General features: G+C 31.1%; 1 pseudogene; it reads right to left on the minus strand.

Moving 5' to 3' along the window:
• Positions 1-442: 442 nt before the first annotated feature.
• Positions 443-4,469, minus strand: LOC120275388 (annotated as a pseudogene).
• Between the last annotated feature and the right edge of the window lie 3,089 nt (positions 4,470-7,558).

Consider the following 7,558-nt stretch of genomic DNA (forward strand, 5'->3'; position numbering starts at 1 on the left):
AGCAGTTGCAAATTATCATTGGAGGGAGAGAGAGAATTTCAAAATAGATAAATTATTAGTTACTAAACTGACAATTGACAAACATATATAAAACATAGAAAAAAGAACTAAAAGACCATAGAATAATTACAATAAATAAAAAAAAAACCACAAAATAAAAGAAAGCTAAATCACTTACTCACCATCTCAATTTTCACTACTCACCACACACAGAAAAAGTAATTCTTTGAACTCTTATAAAAAAATTACATTAAAAACATATAACTCTTTCCTTTATCAAGGCGTATAACTCATTCTCCTAACATTGGTTGAGGTGAGTAGCATGTTCACTTTATTAAAAAAAATAATGGTATTAATACACTTTACTCTTGAATGGATCTGATTTATTTATTTTCAAAATTTTCTAAAATTTGATGTTTACTTGATCATGAGTCCAAAAAGAGGAGCAGCAACAAGGCCTAGTAGAGAGTTATTAAACCAAAGAGCTATCATAGCTCTAAATATCATTTAGCATGGAAAACAAGTAGAGAAAGAAAAGTAAACAATATACAGATATAGATGCTTGCTAGATGAAGCACAAGAACCAGAAACATTACAATTTGAAAGAACAAAAGCAAATTAAGACTTGGCCGTAGAGAAGATCAAACAATGTCTAACAAATGGGAAGTGGTTCACCATTCCATTCCTTCAAGCATTCAAAGAGAGGATCAATGACCTTGCCATGGCTGATAGCAGTGAACACCTTATCAAATTCTTCACCTGGTGATCGAACTTTCTCTCCGGTTAGAAGACTTGTGCCGAGCTCTTCCCTCACAAACCGATACAAAGGATAAGATCGACACTCCTTAATCCTGTTGTCAATGGCACAGTTACCGTTCTCGAAAGCGGTCCTAGTTCCTTCTGTCTCCTTTGGCAACACGGCCTTTAGCTCATCCTCAAATACGGCAATCTTCTGAAAGATGGAAGAGTTTACATCTTTCTCTTTGTCGCCATTTTTGAGGGCGTGTTCGACTAGAACTTGCCTTAGTTTTTGCATCAATGGATAAATATCGCTGCAAGGGTCATCGATGTAGGCGAATACGTATTCTCTGTCGACAACTTTAATCAATTCTTTCTCGCAGAATCTCGAGGGATGAAGCTCGCCGTTGGCACCCATGGTCAATACTCTCTTGGCAACTTGGCTCACAGTGTTCTTCACAGTTTGTTTCAGGTTCTCCTCCAAATGCCTCAAATCAATAGCTTGGCAAAGAGCAACCAAGAAAGTGGAAGTCATGAGCTTCAAGATCTCAACTGCCTCCGCAGTCTTTCTTGCAGAAATCAAACCCAAAGAATTAACATCTTGGTTGTGTTGCTCCGCACTTTCAACATGATTAGTCACTGGATTTGCGAGATACTGAAGCTCAGAGCAGTACGAAGCCATCGCAATTTCTGCACCTTTGAAGCCGTAATCTAAGCTTGGATTTCTTCCTCCGGAAAGGTTTGATGGCAAACCATTATTGTAGAAATCATTGACAAGTTCGGAAATTTGCGCGAACATTAGTTTACCAATCGCGGCAATGGCCAAGCGAGCATTGTCCATGGAAACACCAATGGGTGTTCCTTGGAAGTTCCCTCCATGAAGAGCCTTGTTCCTCGCGACATCAATCAAGGGGTTGTCATTAACAGAGTTGATCTCCCTCTCAATGGACTTGGTTGCCATACGAATGACTTCGATTTGGGGACCGAGCCATTGAGGAGAAGTTCGCAATGCATATCGATCTTGCTTCGGCTTTTGAAGAGGGTCTTGTTCATGAATCTTCTTCGCCATCTTCATGTATGAACTTCCATCAAGGATGTGTTCCATAATAGCGGCAGCTTCAATTTGTCCGGGGTGATGCTTTAGCTTGTGAGTAAGATGATCAGTATATTCCGGCTTTCCTTGCATTACCTGTCACATGTTATTTAGATTCGATTCTATATAAAAACTTAAGCTAATAAGATGAAAAATTCATATTACTTTAATATATCTCCTTGATAAATGCTAGTCTATTTTAGCTACTTATGTTATAAACAAATCCTGCAAATGAAGTTTAAATACCATGCTACCGTATATATTATGTAAATCCAATCCAATCTAACAATTTGAACTAATAGAATGGAAAATTTATATATTTTCTAAATTAATCGATATGAGACTATTAGTTAGTCTAACAGTATAGAATAACAAATTTAAAATTTTTTATGTTACCTCACAAAACACGGCAGAAAGAACCTCAGCTAAGATAGCGAGGATGTTCGCATCAAAGAGGACAATGGAAGCTAAACCAGAGCCAACTGCAGTGCCATTGACAAGAGCTAGACCTTCCCTTTTGGTTGCAAATCGAAGAAGCCTCCATTAATGCCGGCCAACTTGAATGCCTCTTCGGCATTTTACAATCTTGCCTTCCGGAGTGGTGACCTTCGAGTTGGGACGTCCGGTGAGGACACCGGCAATGTAGGACAACGGTACAAGATCACCGGAAGCAGTGATTGTGCCGCGGAGGGGAAGGCATGGTGTCATATTGTTGTTAAGAAGGCTAGTTATAGCTTCTAAAATCTCAAAACGAATTCCAGAGTATCCTTGCAAGAGTGTGTTAATCCTAACTAACATTGCTGCCCTTGTTGCCGAAGATGGCAATGTGTTGCCAGATTCCTTCCCGCCACCGAAGATTCCAGCATTTAGGAATCTACATACATTGAGAAAAATATATTTAAAAATTTTTTATACGAGACATGTTATAAATTTTATTAAAAATATAGTTTCATATCTCTACTTGTGGTTTATTCTTATTTTTTTATTTTTTTTTAAAAAAAATAGTTTTGAGTTTCAATTTTTTTTTGAAATGGTGAATAAACCACTTTAATTAAAACAGAAAACAGGTAACAACCAACCCCTACAGTCCACAAGGGGAAAGAATTCAATTTTTTTTTTTCAAATTTGTGATTAATTAATATCAAAGAAGAGGGTAATTAATAATTTTTTTGGAAAGTAAAATTGAATTTTGGATCTAAGATATATAAATTAATTAATTATTTATTTGACCGAGTATGTAAGTAAATATTTAATAATTTTATATTTAATCAATATGTATTATATTCAATTTCTATCTACTAACTTTAAAAATTCTAATTTAGTAACCTATCAGCTTTAAATATTTTGTCCACTTTATTAAATAATTATAAATTTGTTAAGAATTAAAGATACATATAAATAAGCATGTCCACTTTATAAATTAATATATAATTAAACATATGAAATGAAATCTTGATTGTCAATTTTGTTAGGGATCAATCTTCTAATTAAGAAAACATTAATTAATACATGTAGTTGGTGTATATGTTTCAACTTTCAACAAGAACCACATGAATAATCCCTTTTTTATTTTATTTTATTATTATTTTCAGAAAAAAATTAAGGTAGATATTTATGGGTGGAAGCAAACTCTCATGACCCATATTATTATGAAACTCACATGCATCATCTTAACATGTGCCTTTCTTATTTATTTATTTACTTTCCTTTCCCTACCCTGAAAGCTAGCTTCGTTCCATTTATAGTAAATATAAGAAAACTTAATCTAAAATTTTATTAAAAAATAATTACATTTATTTTAATAAAAAAAACTTGCAATGAGTTGATTATTAATTAATCAAGTCTTCTACCAAACCCATACATATTATAAACAAATAAATAAATATTTAAATAAAATCATAAACTCTATATATATGACAAATAGCCGATTATGCACGTCTGATAATATCTCAATACACATATGTCATTATTTTGTGTGGGTTTTGAGGTTTAATTTTGAGTTCTCCTAAAAAATAATGAATATCTTACGTAAGAGACCTGATGTTTATAATTAAACTAATAAACTCGTTGATCTTTAATCATAAACATATAATAAATAAAATAAAAATAATAAATTATAATAAAAGAATAATAATTATAGAAAAAATAATAAATAAAAAAAAACAATTAATATTATATACCTAATAAGCTCCTTTTGAAGAGCACCACCTTGCTTGGTTCTCCTATGAGAAGTAGCACCAAAACCAGTAGTTACACCATAACTATCAGTGCCTTTATTCATACTATCCATCACCCAATCACTACTAGCCTTCACCCTACCCCTTGCCAACTCAGCAAGCTCCACCCTCACCGGAGCCTCCACCGCCGCCGTGGCCACCGCCGCCACTTGAGATATTTTTAGTGAAGCACCTTGAAGCTCCACCAATGGCTTCCTAAAGTCCTCTACCATCTTCTTCACTTCATCAAGGTGGCTTCCTTTTAATCCCTCCCCTGCCACCTTCCACTTCAATGGATCTTTCATGCATAACTCCTCATTCATCCTCATTTTCTCTCCATTCATTTCCATGATAACAATAAAGTTTTAGAAAATAAGAAGAAGAAGAAGAGAAATTAAGGAAGTTTTGTTTATGGTGTGTTGTTGTTGAGTTTTAAAGGAGGAGGGGGGGTTTAAATAGAGGGAAGGGGAGTTGGGTGGGTGAGAGAAGAGGGTTTGTTGAGAGATGATATGAAACGTTGGATCTTGGATCAAGGGTGGAGATTTTGGAGAGAGAGGAAGTGATGGGGGTTGTTGGTGGGAAAATGTGGGTAACATGCATGTGTGAGCATGCCATCACCATAAATTTAGTTGGTGGACTTTTATTTATTTATTTTATTTATTCGTTAATTTATTTATTATATAGTTTTAGAATTGTGTTAGATTTTTTTTTAGTAGGCAGAAGTATTGCTAAGTGAAACATCTCCGAAGAAGTTGTTGACGAAATATATTTGTTCGATTCTTATTAATTGTCACATTTGATAAAGGGAGAAATCGGACGCTTCTAAAAGTTTAAAAAAATAAATATTATATTAGATCAATTTTTATCTTTTTGTTAGAGTTACTTACTCCTATTAATATACATATATTCTAAACTAGAAGAAAGGAGAAATTATATATATATAATTGGTGTTTTTAGAATTTTTAAAAATGACAAATAATTTTAAATAAAAAATTTTACTTAAAGTGACTTATAATTGGATTGGAGGGAGTAATATATAATTTAAATAATTTCATAAAAATTTCAATTAATTAATTTTTTGTTGCCTTTTTAAACTTTATGATATTTTTTGTCGATGGAAGTAATATACTAGGTGAAATATTACTTGATGAAGTATAATATATGGTTTGGGTAATTTTATGAAGCTTGCGTTATTGATAATTTGTGATTCGGTTTATGTCATTTTTCTATGCATATGGTGGAATTATTAAAAGCTAAATAATTTTATTTTGATATATACTTGTGACCGATTTTTGGGGAAAAACTTTATTAGGATAATAATGGATGAATGGTCCATTACGAAGTTTTGATAAAGATTGATGCTAAACTAGGAAGAAATTGTTAGGTGGCCTACGAGTAGCATACTAAAGTTAAATGAGACTTTGCCTTCTTGACTTATTCGTTTCTCCCAACTTGATTTATATATATATATATTGATTTATTTATTTAAAAAATGGATAAAATCACATTCATTTAAAGGTCCAAACAACTTTTCCAATCTGTCAAAAACATCTTTGATTTTTTTTAAATCTTTGAAAGTCCCTCATTTTTTTCATAATTACTTTTAAGTCCAATAGTTAGATAACTTCGGTTTTACTATTTTTACATCACGCTCAATTTTTAGTTTCGCTCTTTAGTTTTGATACTTCGGATTTATTATTCTTTAATCGTCTTCATTTTTTAATTTTGCTCTTTAGTTTTTTATGTATCCATTTACTATTTAGCGAATCTATTTAAATTTGTGTGTTATCGAACAAAATTCGAACTTCCAAAGTGACAGGAAGGATGAAATGGAACTGATTATAAAAAGGAGGGACTGCATAGGATAATATTTTGTCAGAAGGACTACAAAGGATAAACAAAAATTCCAGGAACTAATAAGTAATTTCCCCATAACTATATTATTATGATTTTTTTTTTTTAATTTTTGGAGAGGGTACTATGAGATATAGCTATTTTTGCGCAAACATATTAGTTATGGAATACGAATGACATAAGAAAATTTTTGAAAAATCATTACCAAAATAATTAGATTAATGTATACTTTTAGTTGTTATGGTTGCATTTTAAATGTTCTATTTATTATTTTTATTATTTATTATTCATTATTTAAGTTAATTATAACTCTTTTTTATCCCAAAGGGTTTGCTCAATATTAATTATTCGAAATTTCAAAGAAGTTCGGTAGAAAATTATATGTTCAATAACAAAAATTTCAAAGACGTATTGTATAAAATTATGTTCTCAATAACAATAAGATATTTTATATATATAATTTTGGTGAAGCCATCATAGTTGACTAAATTAAATAGTGTCAAATTTAATTTTGTATATAATTAAAATAAATTTTATGATTGAATTGAAGAAGAATTAAGAGGTTGGTGTATCACATTTCCACCATATCTTCTCATTCTTTGACTCTAACAAAGACTTAATGAACTCACATAGAAATACACAGGCAAAATCCTCACCTTAGCTAAGAAAAGATAAACAGTCATATCAAGACACAAAAAGGTGGCAAAAAGGAAGACCATGATTCATGAATAAAGACCTAAGTCCATTATATATATAAATATACGTGTCCCCATTTCTCTCAATGTTCATACTTATCCATTAGTTTTTAAATAAATATTTATTCATAACTTATATATATATGTCTAAAGAATAAAGAGTAAAGAGAATGAAGAGTAATATGTTTTTTTTTAAAATAAAATTTTTAGTTGATTTATGGTCAAAGAATATAAATAAATATGATCTTTATTTGATTTTTTTTTTAATTTTTATCTTTTAATAAAATTTAAGGTATGGACGTGGTCAAAGATTCAATTTTGGCATTCAATGGTCTTTGTTTGAGTCAAAGTCTCACCAAAGCACAACATGCAAAACAACAATGCAATGGGAATCCATTATTTAGTTCTCTGTTGACTCATAGTGTGGATTTAAAATGAACACCAAATCACACCATCTATGCACATAAACGTGTGAAGCATGCATGGATTAGTGATGGGCATTAAGTTGTTAGATCTAAATTATAATTTATAGCTTAATTTAGTCTGTTCTTTTTTACATCTTAAATGAATAAATGAAATTGGAAAATAATGTATGAAGTCAAGCTAATGATTCAAAGCAATATTATGAGATGAAATTGGGTGAAATTCATACTTATAATTTGCTTGGTTTTCAAAACTCGAAACAAATTCTATGGTTTTGCATCTATTTACCACTATTAATATAACTATGTATATAGTTTTTTTAATGGATTTAGAGTTTAGGTTTAAATTGTTTATAGTTTTGTAGTTATGTGCCCAGTACATGAAATTAAGTATTTTTTTTTTTGTTTTAAAACCAAAAAAGATAACTTCGTGAAATTGGAACCACAAATGTATCTATCAATATGTAATCTGTGAAGTACACAAAATGATTTTCAAGACAAACTTGAACCACACGGACTTCACATTTGATTGCGTGAACT

Source organism: Dioscorea cayenensis, chromosome 14 (genome assembly GCF_009730915.1).
Source record: "Dioscorea cayenensis subsp. rotundata cultivar TDr96_F1 chromosome 14, TDr96_F1_v2_PseudoChromosome.rev07_lg8_w22 25.fasta, whole genome shotgun sequence".
Taxonomy (NCBI): Eukaryota; Viridiplantae; Streptophyta; class Magnoliopsida; order Dioscoreales; family Dioscoreaceae; genus Dioscorea; species Dioscorea cayenensis.